Raw genomic sequence first — 15,525 nt, forward strand, 5'->3', positions numbered from 1 at the left:
AATTTTTAGAGAGAGCGGAAGGGGGAGGGGAGAGAGAGAAACATTGATTGGTTGCCTCAAGTACACGCTGACTGGGAATCGAACCCACACTCTTTGGAGTATGGGAGGACACTCCAACCAACTGAGCCACCTGGCCAGGGCAAGACTTTAGTCTGATGAATGCGGAGGGCTCACAGGCACTGGAGGGATTGCCTGAGGGATAAACACTTCAGGCTAGTCTCTCCCAAGCCACATTTCTTGTTTACGACCTTTTTAGAAGACTCACAAGTGGCCTGTAAACAATTACCATGCTTTATTCTTCCTCTGTGTGTTTTCCATAAACCCTGCGCTTGGATTTTTATTTCTTTTTTCTAACTGAACTGCCTGGGACTTACCCCACTCTCCAGTCTCCTAGGGCTGTCCTGTTGGGCAAGGGGGAAGCTTACCTTCCTGGAGGCTTTGTGGATGTGCTTCAAAGTAAAAGGCATTTATAGGTAGTGCAGAGGCCTTCCCAAGCAGTGGTGAGAAATCTGAATGCTTCCAGGTATCCTCAGTTTACAACAGTTTGGCTTCCAAATACCATGTCAAAGTCTGTTGTTTGAAACAACATTCACGCAAAGGGGTTATAAAAGCAGACCCAGCCCTGGCCAGTGTGGCTCGGTTGGTTGGAGCGTTGGCCTGTGTACCGAGGGGTGGTGGGTTCGATTCCCGGTCAAGGCACATACCCAGGTTGTTGGTTTGATCCCCAGGTCTGGTGAGTATCGGGGGGCAGCTGATCGATGTTTCTCTCTCACATTGATGTTTCTCTCTCTCCCTCTCTCCCTTCCTCTCTCTAAAATAAATAAATAAATAAATAAATTTAAATTTAAATTTAAATTTAAATTTAAAAAAAAATGTAGACCTACTACCCAGGCCAAATCACAAAAGCCTGTTTCCAGAAATTAATTTTTAATGCAAGCCCTTCCGAGCCTCAGGTTTCTCAGTGTGAAAGTCAGGGGTACATTCATGGTGATAGGGTTATGAGAGAAGGTCTACGAGAATATCTGGCCCAGTGGCTGATGTCAGAGTTCTCACAAAGTGTTAGCCTTTTTCTATGAAGGGATATGTTGCTGCTCATCAGAATTTCACGGTCCAACCCTCACGTCTAGGTTTTGAGCAGCAGTGAGGGTTTTGGTGTGTGGGGATGAGAAATGAGTAGGACGAGTCTCCTACATTATTATGGCTGGGAAAAGGGAAGTGTTATCCAATATTACCTACTACTGATTGAGCATTTGCTATGTACGGTACACTGTAATACAGATTAAGTACTGGCTATTTTCATTGAACTCAGACAGAGCCCTGTGGACTAAGCTTGCTGCCAAAATGTCTGTTCCTAATAGCCTTGGCCGGAGGGCTTGGTTCTTCAGGTACTAATGGCTCTATTTTCAGTCCCTGCCCACTTCTTCTGTGTGTGTGTTGCTGTTTTTCCCAATTTTGTCCCTGTCTATAGATCAAGAACGCCGATTTGGGGACATTTTTGTCTGTCACTAAGCAATTTCAGCAAAAAGGAAAATGTTTTTCAAATTCCTAAAGGCCAGACCAGCCTTCTCCCCGGTAGTGCAGGTCTGCTGGGGCCCGTTTCCTCTTGAAACGCCTCCCTGTGATGTTGTAACTTAAAAGATGGAGGGCCGTTTGATCCAAGCCCGGGATTTGTTGGCTACAGGGTTTTTGTTAATAGAAAACATCCACGCACCTCTAGGGGGGAGAAATTAAAGCACATACTTCTTCCTCTTTGACCTTTGAACCCTTGCCATTTACATCAAACACTGGCTGGGAGAGAAGGCTAAATTAATAATCTGTGATAGCTCCCTCTCTAACAAGCCTCACTTTAAACCTGGCATTTTCTCCTCCAACTGATGAGTTTCCCTCTCTCAGAAGACGCCTGTGCCCTTCAGACATCTGAGGGGAGAGCGTGCACGTTGGGTGAGCAAAGCACTGCTCTCCCACAGTGATCCCATTCAGTGACTTTCAGAACTCTTCTGTCTTTCCAGAACAATCACACAGAGGTTGTGTGACCTGGCTTCCTAGCCTCAAGTGCTGTATCTGTAAAATGGGGAGTACTAGCTACCTCAAAGAATGTAGTGAGGACTGAAAGAAAGCACGTATGTAAAATCGCTTCCTATCATACTTTTCAGGCATCACCTCTTATTCTCAGGGGGATCAACAGCAACTGATGGTGGGAATGTAGGACTGAACGCTCCTGCCAATTTAAATTCCCTATACCTACAACCCCATGCGGTCTTTGTGTAAAAATTAAAAAGAGAAGTCGAGAAAAACTTTGCTTAAATAACTTTTAGAAAGTATGGACATAATCAAGCCTATCTTATGATCCCTAGAAACCAGGATGATATGACTATACTATTAATAATGACTCAAATTGATTACCATGCTTTAGAGCTTGGGTAAGGTTTGCTTTACAATGGTCCAAACTTTAAAGGTTTAGTCCCTGAATGTCAAGGTCCTCTACGTAGTGACCCAAAACGATGGGGGATTGGGTACAGTTCTCACTTTATGAAATTATCACTAAAAACGAACAGTGAGAGACTAGCCTTTTGTGTGAGTTAAAATTACAAACTATCTTTGATTTTCTTCAAAGACAGTTCCTTAGTTTTCTTTTTTGACTAATGATGGTTTGAAACTCTAGGACTCTTTCAAAATATTTCTCCATGAGTTTAAAAAGATTGGGATTTTTAAAAAAACAAGTTCACATTAAAAAAAAATGAAGAAATTAAAAAAAAAATCTGGGTAGCATTATTCTTTTAGCTGCAGATATTCTATAGCTGCAGTATAAACAGCCTGTATTTGGGGATGTTTTATCTTTAGTCAAAGGCCACTGGAAATCTTCGTTGCTTGAGTTATAATGGCATTTTTATAACTTTAGAAAAATATAGGGAAGGATAGCTTTTCTTCTGGTAGCAGGGAGATGGGTTCTCCCATTATTTTCTCAGAAACAGGCCTCTGACCAGCAGCCTGGCCTCATCCCCTTTCCTAGGCCATGTGTCCATTTAGTGCCTTTGAACCAAATGGATCGTGGCTCCATGTCTCTCCAGGCTCATCTCACAGGAAGGAGTTTTCCTGCTCATCCCAGAGGGTAACTCCCCCTGTCACACGGGAATAGTAAGCTACCTTTAATGGAGTACCTGCCTGTGCCAATGGCACTTCACTTACCTTATGTCACTTACCTTTTCTTCAGACTTAGCGTAAGTATAACAGACAGCCCTGCTGCTGGGACTTGCTGAGTATAGTGGGCAATTATTTATCTTCTGGAATAAATACTCTCATCAGTTCCATTTTTTGTTAGCCTCGCTTAATACTGGTGAGTATGGAAGGCATTGTGGTGTGAAGAGAACACTGGGCTTGTCCTTGAGGATTCAGTTATGGTATTTCCTTCATTGTCTATACTGGACAACTAGGTCTAGTTTCTAATACTGAAAGGTTGTCTCCTTTTTTTACATCTATATTTGGGTTGAGTTATGGCTGCTTTGTGACCCCCTTAGAACTCTGTACTTGCTCTGTGAGCTACTTATGGGAAGAAACTAAGCCTGCTTTCTCTAATTCAGTGGTTCTCAACCTTCCGGCCCTTTAAATACAGTTCCTCATGTTGTGACCCAACCATAAAATTATTTTCGTTGCTACTTCATAACTGTAATGTTGCTACTGTTATGAATCGTAATGTAAATATCTGATGTGCAGGATGGTCTTAGGCGACCCCTGTGAAAGGGTCGTTCGACCGCCAAAGGGGTCGCGACCCACAGGTTGAGAACCTCTGCTCTAATTCTTCAATACCTTATATAGTGCCCAGGACAAGAGTAGACTCTCAGGAAGTGCTGGGGTGAGAGTGGGGGTGAGGTGAATTTAGAAGCAATAACCCGGGGTTCCACCTTAATCCCTCTGGGTCTCTTTCTTCACCTATAACATGAGAGTAAGTAACACTTCACAGAGCTGTTATATCAAATGAACTGTCTCTAAAATCCCTTTGTGAATTATAAAGTCTTACATATCTTATTATAAGAGCTAAAAAGTACTTTTTGAGGGAAAGATCTCTTTATTTATCTTTCATACATTTAGATAAATAAGACATTCCATTTATTGCTTTGGGTCGACTTGTTCTTTGCGTAACTACTTCATTCTCCAGGAAGGAAGTAATCATGAAGAAATAAATGTGGTGAAAAATTTAATCATTCATTTAGCCAATGACAGCCCATGAGTGGTTTAGTAACTGTAAGTGTCTAAAGTTGGGCACCGCATTTATACTGTTATATTTTGAGAAAATGTATCATAAGTTTTATTGGAAAATTACTACATTTTGTACTCCCAACTTCCAAAGATTTGCAGAGCAGTTTGAAAAGCACATATTACTGCACGGGGAATTATGCCTCTCGTATGACTTATGTATGGGAAGGGACACTCTGAATGTGTTACAGCCCCGTAGCTGGCACTATGAGAATGCAAGTGGAGGAAAAGAATTGTACGGATGCCAACTGGCTCCACCCAGAAGCTGCAGCAGCCTTATGGGACGGTTTTGTGCACACCTTCTTTTCCCCTGGGAATGACCAAGGAGAGGGGAGGCCCCCTGCCACTAATTTTAAATCTCCCCTCCTCCTCGCCACGCATACCTTTTTCTCCTGCCTGCAGTGGGTTTAACAACATTTTGTGGGGCTAATTGAGTGAGCTCGTGGTCCTCATAATCTCCTTAGAGAAGTGTATGCGCGGTCAGGGGATGTGTTTAATAGACACGGCCGCCTCTGTGAAAGCATGCTTTGTGGAAGGGAGCCTTTGTGTGTTTCTCCATCTCTCAGCAGTTCCCGGGGCACTTCCCAAGTCTCCCTGACACCCGATGGCAGAGCTGGGAAGGAGCTGCTCCCAAAGAATGGGAGGGGGACGAAGGGGTGGGTGTGGAGGGAGGAGATTGAGCTTCGGATTCTGAGACCCTTGGTCTTGGCACTCCGGACCTGAGCATCTTTTAAACATTTTCTCTTCTTCTTGCCCCCAGCTGGGGATTTTGCATTTCCAATGAGGGCCCCACTGCCCGGAGTCCCAGGGAAAGTGGATCGCTTTAAGCCACCAACAATGGTGGCTTCTTATCCTCTTAGTTAAAGCTTTGGATAACTTTTTTTTCAGACCAGGTAGGGGTTTGTCAAGTGTGGCTCCGGCTCTGTCCTCTAAGACAAGTGAAATTTTCTCATCTGTCCCAGCTCTCTTTCTTTCCCTGCTTTCTGCTAATTCGAATGGAATTTTAACATTCTTACTTGTGGGCAAGTCAAGCTGTATTAGTTACATATCATGAGACGCGGTCACAAAGAAGATTTAATTATAAAGGATGGCAATTCTCGAGCTCCCAGACAGCGACACCCCAAAGCTTAATTAGACAAAGGATTTACACTTTCTTTTTCTTTCCATTTATTTTGTAAGCTTGTATCTTAGAATGTAACCGAATGGAAGCTGCTTTATTTACTATAAGCGAAACCACAGAATTTTGCCTGATATGGTTCCTTAAATTGCTGGGAAAGGAAAAAATATCTCCAGAGGGCAATGTTTTTTTTTTGGTAAGTGGGACTTACAATAGCACACTTTTGGGGGCTTCTTTAACATGCCAGGCTTTATGCTAAGGTTTCGAGTTCTCTTTCTAATGCAGTTACTGACTTCAGAAAGTGTAAACAACTTTTGGAAAGTTAAAAAGTGGAAGAGGTTGGATTCAAATTTATGTCAGCTTCTGCCTGACAGTTTAGTTACATTCATTGATTCAGCGTTTAATGAGCCCCTTAATATTTGCTGCCTGGGTAAATCTTGAATCTTTGTGTAGGGACTCTAGAGAATATGAGAGTGGGTAATGGCAGAAACTGGCATTTTTGTACCTTAGTCACCAGGAAATATGTAACAGATCCAGTGGTTGAAGACACATTCGTTTTAGTTCACCTCTCTGTCCCAAGTAGGCAAATATGAGAACCCATCCCCCCCTCTTGGAGAGAATGGAATATATGTAGAAGTGTTTTGAAAACTGGAAATTGCTGCAAATGTAGTGTTATGGTAATCATCATTGGGGTGGGGGTGGGGGGGGGGGAGAAAGAGCACCTGACAACAGAATGCCAAATCCCAGTCTCAGAGAGCCCATCTTATATTTTGGAATTCCTTCCTGATGTGCCAGGAAAAGCTATCCTATGTAATAGGAAGTTTATTTCTTCGTGGCCTTCTCTGTTAAAACAGATAAAGTGGCTGCTGGCATTGTACATACAGTCTCTTCATATACTTGGAAGACTGTTCAGTTCTCCATTCTCTTCCAAGTGATTGACCATACAAAAGGGTGTGTGCCCAGCGGGCTGATCTGTCTGCCTGGACAGTTGTTGATTGGGAGAGAGAGAGAAAGATAGACGAGGACAGAAAGAGAGGCCATAACGTTTCCTTTTTATTGACTCAGACCTAAGAGAATTAGCCTTTTTTTTTTTTGGACCTATTTTGATCATGAGTTTCTATAATGAGTTTTCAAAGTGTCCCTAGCACTGAAATCCTTAAATGCGTTCATCAAAGCCTACTTTTTCCTCCTTCTTTTTTTTCTACAAGCTTATGGCTGGGTCTTCCTCCTCCACTTCTTCCTAGGTTTGTCTTTCACAAGGAAATAGAACAAAAGTTGGAATACCTAAACAGGTTTTTTAAAAAGACATGCATAGACTTCACTCCCTCTTTTTGGCTGAGACTTGGTGGCTGTATTTTAGTTTCACTATAATATATTTGAATAGCTTTGAGTGTACTGCCAAAGGCAAGAGGGCACTTAATACCTTTGCATTTTATAATGATTTGTTTGCCAACCTGGCTGATGTCCCAGACAATGCATCCTAGAACTTGGATGGTTGTGAAAGTGACTTGATGTTTGGAGCTTGTTTGAACTACATTAGACTTATCCTTTGAAATATGTGGGCTATTTCACTCCTGCTAATAGGCTCCAGATTCTATAAATGATGGCAAGATTTTGCACAATTGCCTCACCTTACACTTATTGAAAATATTTTGATTGCTTTTTAGCTAAATATTATTATTATTTTTAAGTTTAGTCAGTCTGGAATGTCTAAGATGTGGTATGCTAGCGAGTCCAGAGAAATCTAGCAGCCTTTGAGTTAGGAAACTATGTTTGACATCTGCTGGGACCTTAAGCTAATCACTTAACCTCTCTGTGCTGTAGTTTCCTCCTGTAATCTTCCAGGTAGAATTTTCTAGGGTTATGTGCTAATTCGAATTTTCCCAGGCTGTTGTAGTCCAAAGCATCACATTGAAATAGATGCTTGTTGAACTTGAAAATTACAGCTTACAAAATTCACTGGCTTTGGGTGAAAATGGTTTGGACCACAGTATGGAATCCTTGTTCTACCTACTTAGGATCTTTTTCTTTTTAAATATATTCTTATTGATTTCAGAGAGGAAAGGAGAGGGAGAGAGAGAGAAACACCCATGATGAGAGAATCATTGATTGATTGGCTGCCTCCTCTATGCCCCACATCGGGGATCAAGCCCGCAACCTGGGCATGTGCCCTTGACCAGAATCGAACCAGGGACTCTTAAGTCCACAGGTGGACGCTCTATCCACTGAGCAAAACCAGCTAAGACCCTACCTAGGATCTTAATAGTGGAGATGGTGCATTGGGAATTGAGGACAAGAATCTTAGAGAAGTGAATGAAGTGAGTCTGTCTCTTCCAGCTGAGCCAGACTGGGGAAGCTTTATTTATGGGTTAATTCATGGATCAATGAAACCACATGACCTGGACTACCTTCCTATAGGATAGTTGTTCATGGAAGCCCAATTTCCTCAAAACCTAGATTTTTCTTAGAAGTTGCCTAAAAAAAAAAGAAAGAAAAAAAGAAAAAGAAAAGAGCTTTGCCTAAGTGGTTTCCTGTCCTTAAGGTTTCCATGGAGAGAACATTTTCAAGATTAAAGGACTCTAGCTGTCATTTTTAACCTGAGGGGCCTTAAGATGTGTGTTTCAAAGCAGGTTTGAAATTTAGTCCTTTTTTTCCCCTCCCCCAAGTTACATGTGTCTTTGTTTGTTTGGGAAAGTTTGCTTTCTCTTCCCAAATGCTGAGAGTCAAGGAGTGATCAACCCATTGGCTACTGATGAGTTATTAACTTTGCAGTAAAGAGAGAGTGAGAAAGAGAAAGAATCTGATTTTATAGTGCCTCTCTCCTCAATATGAAGGTAGAACTATTTTTTTTTCTTCTTCTTTTCTCTTGCATCAGCCAGTAATGCTGCTGGGCTTTGGCCACCCATGGTCCTTTGAGCATCATTCATTTAGCCAATAATTTTAGCCAGTACTATGTGTGCCTCTGGGGTAGAAGTAGAAAAGGACGTCATCCATGCATTCTCTTTCCGTGCTAGCAGGCTGGGCGAAATCTGCAAGTCTTTCCTAGTTGTGAAATGTCACTTCCATAATGATAGCCAGCAGTGGTTGGCAAGTACAGTAGGGAAGGGCAGGGAAGGAGAGAGACCTGTTGTCAGGAAGAATAAAGAGGTTTCCAAATCTGATGAAATTAACGGTTATGAGAACCAAGGCAATTTGGAATTATATAGTTCGGAGGAAACAGAACCTGGGAAAGAGCCGGGAATCAGCAGACATTAGACCCTGACTTACTCTCCTGCTTATCTGAAGAGCCCTCCACTGCTAGTAAACGGGTGAGCCCCTGGGGAGAAAGCAATCCAAATAGCAACAGGATGCACCGGGCAGCATAAAGGGGCAGGGGACATTCACCAGATCTCAGACCCTTTGACAGGTCTTCCCACATTCTTCTTTTCTCCAGAAAAAGACTTTCCCCTGATTCTTCTAATGCTGGGAGAATATATCCCTAAATAAGACAGTGTTATACCTTCAAAAGACTCATGGACAATTAAATCAGTGGTTAGGTATATAATAAGCACAGAGAGGCCTACCCGAGAGAAAGCATAGGGACCTCACAATAGGAAATGGAAGTATTGCCCTGGCTGGTGTGCTCAGTGGTTAGAGCACACCCCTTCCTCCTCCCTGCACCAAAAGATCTCTGGTTTGATCCTTGGTTAAGGGCAGTGTACCTGGGTTGCAGGTTCAATCCCTGGCCCCAGTAGGGGGTATGCGGGAGGCAACCAATGGATGTATCTCTCACATTGATGTTTCTTCCTCTCTTCCTCTTCCTCTTTCTCTCTCTCTAAAAATCAACGGAAAAAATATCCTTGGGTGAGGATTAACAACAACAATAAAAAAAGGAGAAATTGAAATACTCTTTGTTTTAGAAAACATTCAGTTTAAATCTGTATTTGATTATATTGTTACAGTATGGTCTACTTACTTTGTCATCTTCCTGAGATTTCAAGTTATCAAATCTTTATTTTTATGTGAGAAGGTACCTTCAAAGTTAATCTCATTTGAAAGAAGGGAAATTTGAGGCTCTTGGAAATGTAGTTATGGCCCCGTTTCCCCAAGTTAATTGGAGATAGGGTCCAGATTAAAAGTCAGGTCTCCTGACTTGCCATCCAGTCCGTGGTGCTTCTAGTATACTACACAACCTCTTAGTATTTGACACATGAAGCAAGATGGATTCATTCATTGTTGGTTCTCAGATCTTGTCTGCAGGATTTATTGCTTGATTTAAAATACTTTCTTGATTCTCTAATCCTTGCCTCCCTATCAGGGCTGAGAGCTCAGTTGTCTGCTGTGTCACATACTTTTGAGTAAGGTGTTGACTACTATGCTAGGGATGATTTAAGAAAATGCAGTGATGGTTTATGTTATGTTAATGCCTCTTTCTCCCGCTCTCTCCCTTCTCTCCCTCTCCCTCTCCTTTCTCTCCCTCTCCCTTCTCTCCCTTCTCCCTTCTCCCTTCTCCTTCTCCCCAACTTATAGAATAGAGGAATGACTTAAGATGTATGAATTATTTCAGTCTTGTTTTACCCAGCCTTCGTAGGCTTATTAAATAGACCTGACATCCCAATTAGTTTGGGATACACCTTCCTGGTGTGTACCCAGGGATAGTGTGTAGGGCTGACCAGCTGAGAACTGGATGGCATTCTGACCTAGTGACCCCAGCATCCTGTATTGGCTATCTCCATGTGTCTTCATGTTTCTTGAAGTCATGACAAGTCTCTGGACAGAGTATTTTATCAGCTGCCTTTTGTACAACTGTTGGTGAGTTTTCCCAGACTGCGTGGTGTTTATGATGTCAAAAGCCTTGACCAGTCCCTTTTTATGGGATGATTTTTATCAGTTTTCATTGCCTTGAAGGGCACCTAAGCTTCCATAAAATTGCATTTTAACAGCCTGAATGATACTTTAGTTAGTTGCCATTATGTTGAAAACAATTGGTGAGAACACAAAATAAATGATAGAAACTCAGTAGCAGAAGAAAAGCCACAGAAGAACATGCCTCACGCACTGCAGTACACTCAACTCTAGACAGCCCAGTAGAACTCTGCTTGTGAGTTTGTAGTATGGTTGTATTAATCAGGAAAGGGTAAAACTCAGGGGTTCTTATTCTGTGCTCCATAGAATTCAAAAAGAATTATAACACAAACCTCTAACAGAAATTTGGCATCTTGTTCCATGATGATGTAGACAATAAATCCTAATAGTATTGGCCGTACCTGGGACTTTGTCATCAAAACATATCAAAGATATAACTTGTTTTAAGTATCATAGATAAGTTGAAATGACATGATCCTTACAACTTTGAAATTATAGTAGTTGTTAGACACACTGCTGGATCTTATCTTGTTGATTAATCTATAATAATAAAAACGTAATATGCTAATCAGACCAGACATCCTTCCGGACAACCTTCCGGACGAAGCCGGGGGTGTGAGGGAAGCCTGGGTCCCGGGTGCCGGAGGAAAGCTGGTGCCAGCGGAAAGCCGGTGCCGGCAGCTGGGGGAAGGAAGGCCTACTCTTGCACAAATTTCATGCATCAGGCCTCTAGTGCATTAATAAAGAAGCATGCAAAAAATATATATCATAAGTTAAAAAACATTTTGTAATTGGTGTTCTTTACAATCCTGTGTGTTTTATTTGGTGCATTTAGAAGAAGTCCAATGCGCTATCCATTGCGCAACAGAGCCAAGCTATTTGGTGCATTTAAACACATGATTCTGAGAAGAGCGTCACACACTTGACTGCCCTGTCCCTGGGCTTCAGGACACACACAAAAGCTAGGAATCCCTGGCCGTGGACAGGCTGCAGTACTGAAAAAAATCCCCACATCTCAGTGTACACAGATTATTTGTTTAATGAATGTCTCCTAGGGATTGATGTGTCTTTTCTCTATCTTGATACCTTGACATCTCAACTTGTGACTTCTAGGTTTGCCTTAACAGGGCAAGACAGACACAGAGGACTCACCTTCATTTTGTAGGCAGTGACAAGTAGATTTTTTTTACACATGCCAGTCATCTTTTGGGGGCATTAATTCTCAATTAGGCTATGAAAGGATTCAGTAATGATCATGTTCCTAAAGGCAAAGAAGGTCGTGGTTAGGAATACAGAGTAGTCCTCTCCTCTTCTGTGGTGCTTGTGTAATTATTCACATTTGAGTTCCTTGTAAGAAAGGCAGCAGTTAAACATGTGAGCTGCCCGCACCTTAGGAACCCCAGAGATGCCCGCTTCCTTCACAGTGACATACTTTTGGTAATACGGGTAGCAACAGCTTTGAAATGCTCCAACGATGCCTTTAGGGGTGAAACCTGCATCACTCTCCAGCTTGGCAGCTCCCCCAGTTTTGACGTCCATGAGTTTCTTCTTCATTACTGGTATCACTGATGCCATCCTGAAGTCCTGGGTGTCTGTTCACTGTCACAGGTCACTTCTGACCACAACCCATTGGCCATGCTTGATCGTAGGATCCCCACCTACCTGGAAAGGACCTGGGTGTGTGGTAGAGCACTCGGGGTGTCCAGTAAGCAGCATGCATGTCTGTTTCACAGTAGTATGCTTTCACTGTCCAAAAGTGTTACAGCATTGTATCTGTGACACTGAAGGTGCCTAATACATTTACCTATATTCCAGTGGTTCTCAACCTTCCTAATGCCGCGACCCTTTAATACAGTTCCTCATGTTGTGGTGACCCCCAATTTCATTGTTACAAATTGAACATAATTAAACCATAGTGATTCATCACAAAAACAATATGTAATTATATATGTGTTTTCCGATGGTCTTAGGCGACCCCTGTGAAAGGGTCGTTCGACCCCCAAGGGGTCGCGACCCACAGGTTGAGAACCGCTGTTATATTCTAATTCATACCTTTGATTGGGCATGCAAACAAAGCAGATACAACCCGGAGTTGAAATTTTCACCGAATCCACTATTGAAGTTCATCCACCAATGTCAAGAATTAACCTATTCCTGTAGAGACAGTGAAAGTTTATTAGAATTCTTCTGTAATTGAGCTGCCCCTTACAAACTAAGAGTCTCTATTTCCTCCCCTTCCATTTAAATAAGTAAGGTAGAAAGTGCAATGAGCGCACTGACATTGTATTTTCTAGGGTAAAGAAATTAAAAGAAAAGTAGTGAGTTATGACCAGAATATAAAGATGGTCTGTCTTGATACTGTATTTCTTGCCTCTCTTACAGTTCACAACCCCTTGTACCAGCTCCATCTTTATTTTATGTATTGTTTCTCTTGGGATAGAACCAACTTCAGGCATCATGACCAGAGGCCTTCAAGTCTGGTTTGTAGCTGTATTCTTGGATGTATTTTAGTCTCGGTTCACCCTTTGAACTGATGTATGCCTTTTGTGTTGATGCCTTCAGCAGTTACTTCCATATTTTAACTGGTTTCTCTGTAAGAAAATACTATCTGAATGGCTTCTAGAAATAACTTCTACCTCTGGCAAATATTATCTCTGGTGAAATTACTTCTACTTCTGTTGTTTTGTGTACATAAAAACCAAACCATAGTGAATATAATATAAACACTTCGAAAGATTGTCTACCAGTAACTTTCCTAAATTAGGGTCTTTTCTCCCCAAAAGGTATAGAAGTATGGATATTCTCCTTTCCTCAAAGGCTAACCAAAAAGAAATAGAAGCAACTACCAGTTAGAAATCATCAGCTCCGCCTTACTTTTAATAAAACATAGTTGGTGTCTTAAGGGCATTCGTGTAGATTTAGAGAGAGGGACTGGGCAGCATGTGTGAGCGATTAGGAGAGAAACTGTGCACAAGGTTGGCCTAGAGCAGTGATGGCGAACCTATGACACGCGTGTCAGAGGTGACACGCAAACTCATTTTTTTGGTTGATTTTTCTTTGTTAAATGGCATTTAAATATATCAAATAAATATCAAAAATATAAGTCTTTGTTTTACACTGTGGTTGCAAATATCAAAAAATTTCTATATGTGACACGGCACCAGAGTTAAGTTAGGGTTTTTCAAAATGCTGACACGCCGAGCTCAAAAGGTTCGCCATCACTGGCCTAGATGCATCTTTCCTGGCACTGATTAAATAAACACAGTGACTTTATGACAGGTTAAAGGTCTAGAACTCGGGGTCATTGCTAAAAGATGTCCCTTTTTTTCCTTTACCACCTTCTCCAAATTGTCCAAATAGTAATTTAGATATAAGGAATATAAGGCTTAGCTTACTTGAATAATATTTAAAGTTCATTGGTTTGGGGATGTCTTCCAGTTGCTTTCTTCTTTACATCTAAGAAAAAGAAGCAGCTCAGATATTTCCTGTTTTGGAACAGAGAGGAGAGATCACAACCTAAAAAGGACAGCATTGCAAGTGGGCGCCTTCCCCGTAATGGAGCTGTGAACTGACCCTGTAATGTACACTTCATAGCTATCTTCTATTTGAGCAAATCCTCTTGAGCCCTAAAATTGATTTGTTGTATCGCTTCCCGGTTTTTTGCCAGCAGTTATTTAGACAGAGCTGAAACGTATTAAACACGGGTTGAGTTCCTTATTGTCCTGTCTGCCACTCTGTTTCCACCGCAGTGTACGCCGGTGTACATTAGATCACTGAGGGGCTCATTATTACTGAATTCCAGCCAGGACTTCATTTCCTAAACACATGTGCTCGTCTGGTATTGCTTGTAGGCCTTAAGCTCTACTTTCCTCTCTCGCACTCGTGTGTGTGTGTGTGTGTGTGTGTGTGTGTATTTCTTTTGTTAGCAGAGAATAAATACAGCAAGAAATCTTTTCAGATTATATTACAGTTTTTGTTTCATTTACACATCCCCCTTACGTGGAGGGGATTTCAGGTCAAAGAGGAGAATACCAGCTCTGTCTAGTTAATGTCAAAATTGGGGTGAAGTATGCCGTAGCCGGTTTGGCTGAGTGGATAGAGCATCAGACTGTGGATTACAGGGTCACAGGGTCGATTCCCGGCAAGGGCATGTACCTTGGTTGCAGGCTTGATCCCCCAGCCCCAGTTGGGGGTTGGAGTGTATGTGGGAGGCAATTAACCGATGTATCGCTCTCACATAGATGTTTCTCTTTTTCTGTCTCTCCCCCTACCTTTCACTCTCTCTAAAAACTTAATGAAAAAAAAAAAAATCCCCTGGTGAGGGTTAACAAACAAAACAAATTTGGGTTAAGTAGAATAGGTGAGGAGAGGTAAAATTTTGTTGGAAGAGTAAGAACAAAGTTAACTACAATTAAAACCACTTAACCTGTAGTTACTTTTCTCAAACCCAAGGACAGCCTTAAAACTGACCACTGAACTATGGAACTGAACTGAAAAAGGCTAGGTTCATTGCATCAATCAAAGCACTTTTCTTTTCCCATTTCGGGTGCACTGATCTCCCCTTATTCCTTGGTGTTGGTGGGAAAACTTGGTCAAAAAGGATAATTACTTTTTCATTTAGTTGCATGCTCTTCAAAAGCAACAGCAAGCATTCATTAATTTCCATCTGATAGAGCTGAACTTTTTTCTTCTTTTTTTGGTGGCTAAACAATTGAAACAGGAAATGACCCGAGATACAGTTTCCATGACACCCTGTCACTTGGATCCAGTTTTCCAGAACATGAAAGACCAAAGCCGGCTTTTGATAGTGAGTAACTAATTGGACTGGCTGATAGTGGGAGAATTTTTTAATGTGAAAAATAAAGGAGAAAAAAAAATGGAACAGCTGTGTTTTGGTACAGTTGTCTAATCCCCAGATAAAACAATCCAAGGACATGGAAATTGAATAGTGCCTCTAGTTAAGGAGAAAAATCTAAATTCTGTGAAAGCACTGGTATACTTGAAAGAAAATACAGGAAATATTTATGTGGAAAAACAAAAAAACAAGCAGCAAAAAAGAAAAAAATGTACTAAGTGATGCCTTTTAGGAATCATTTTTGTTCATGCAAAGCATGATTTCGTATTTGTAAGATGCCTTCCATGCACTCTGCGTGTGAAAAGAGAGACCACCTGCTGGATTTTTTTTTTTCAGCCCACATTCTCTAAACATGGGTTTGGGTAGTATAGTGGGTAGAGCTGATAAGTTTTATTGGGAGAATCAAAATACCTGTAACTCATGTTAAATAAATTGAGACATTCAGTTAGAAATATTT

General features: G+C 41.5%; 1 protein-coding gene and 1 long non-coding RNA gene across 2 annotated transcripts in view; both read left to right on the forward strand.

Moving 5' to 3' along the window:
- CACHD1 (cache domain containing 1) overlaps nt 1-15,525 on the forward strand; it is a gene marked incomplete at its 5' end in the record, with an annotated part of 228,885 nt that overhangs the window by 18,792 nt on the left and 194,568 nt on the right. The window lies entirely within an intron of this gene.
- Nucleotides 1,952-15,525, forward strand: part of LOC106726387 — a 23,004-nt gene continuing 9,430 nt past the window's right edge. Inside the window, exon 1 of the long non-coding RNA XR_001362454.1 lies at nt 1,952-2,120. This is a non-coding gene — a long non-coding RNA (uncharacterized LOC106726387). The remainder of the gene's footprint in view (nt 2,121-15,525) is intronic.

Source organism: Myotis brandtii, unplaced genomic scaffold (genome assembly GCF_000412655.1).
Source record: "Myotis brandtii unplaced genomic scaffold, ASM41265v1 scaffold26, whole genome shotgun sequence".
Lineage (NCBI taxonomy): Eukaryota > Metazoa > Chordata > Mammalia > Chiroptera > Vespertilionidae > Myotis > Myotis brandtii.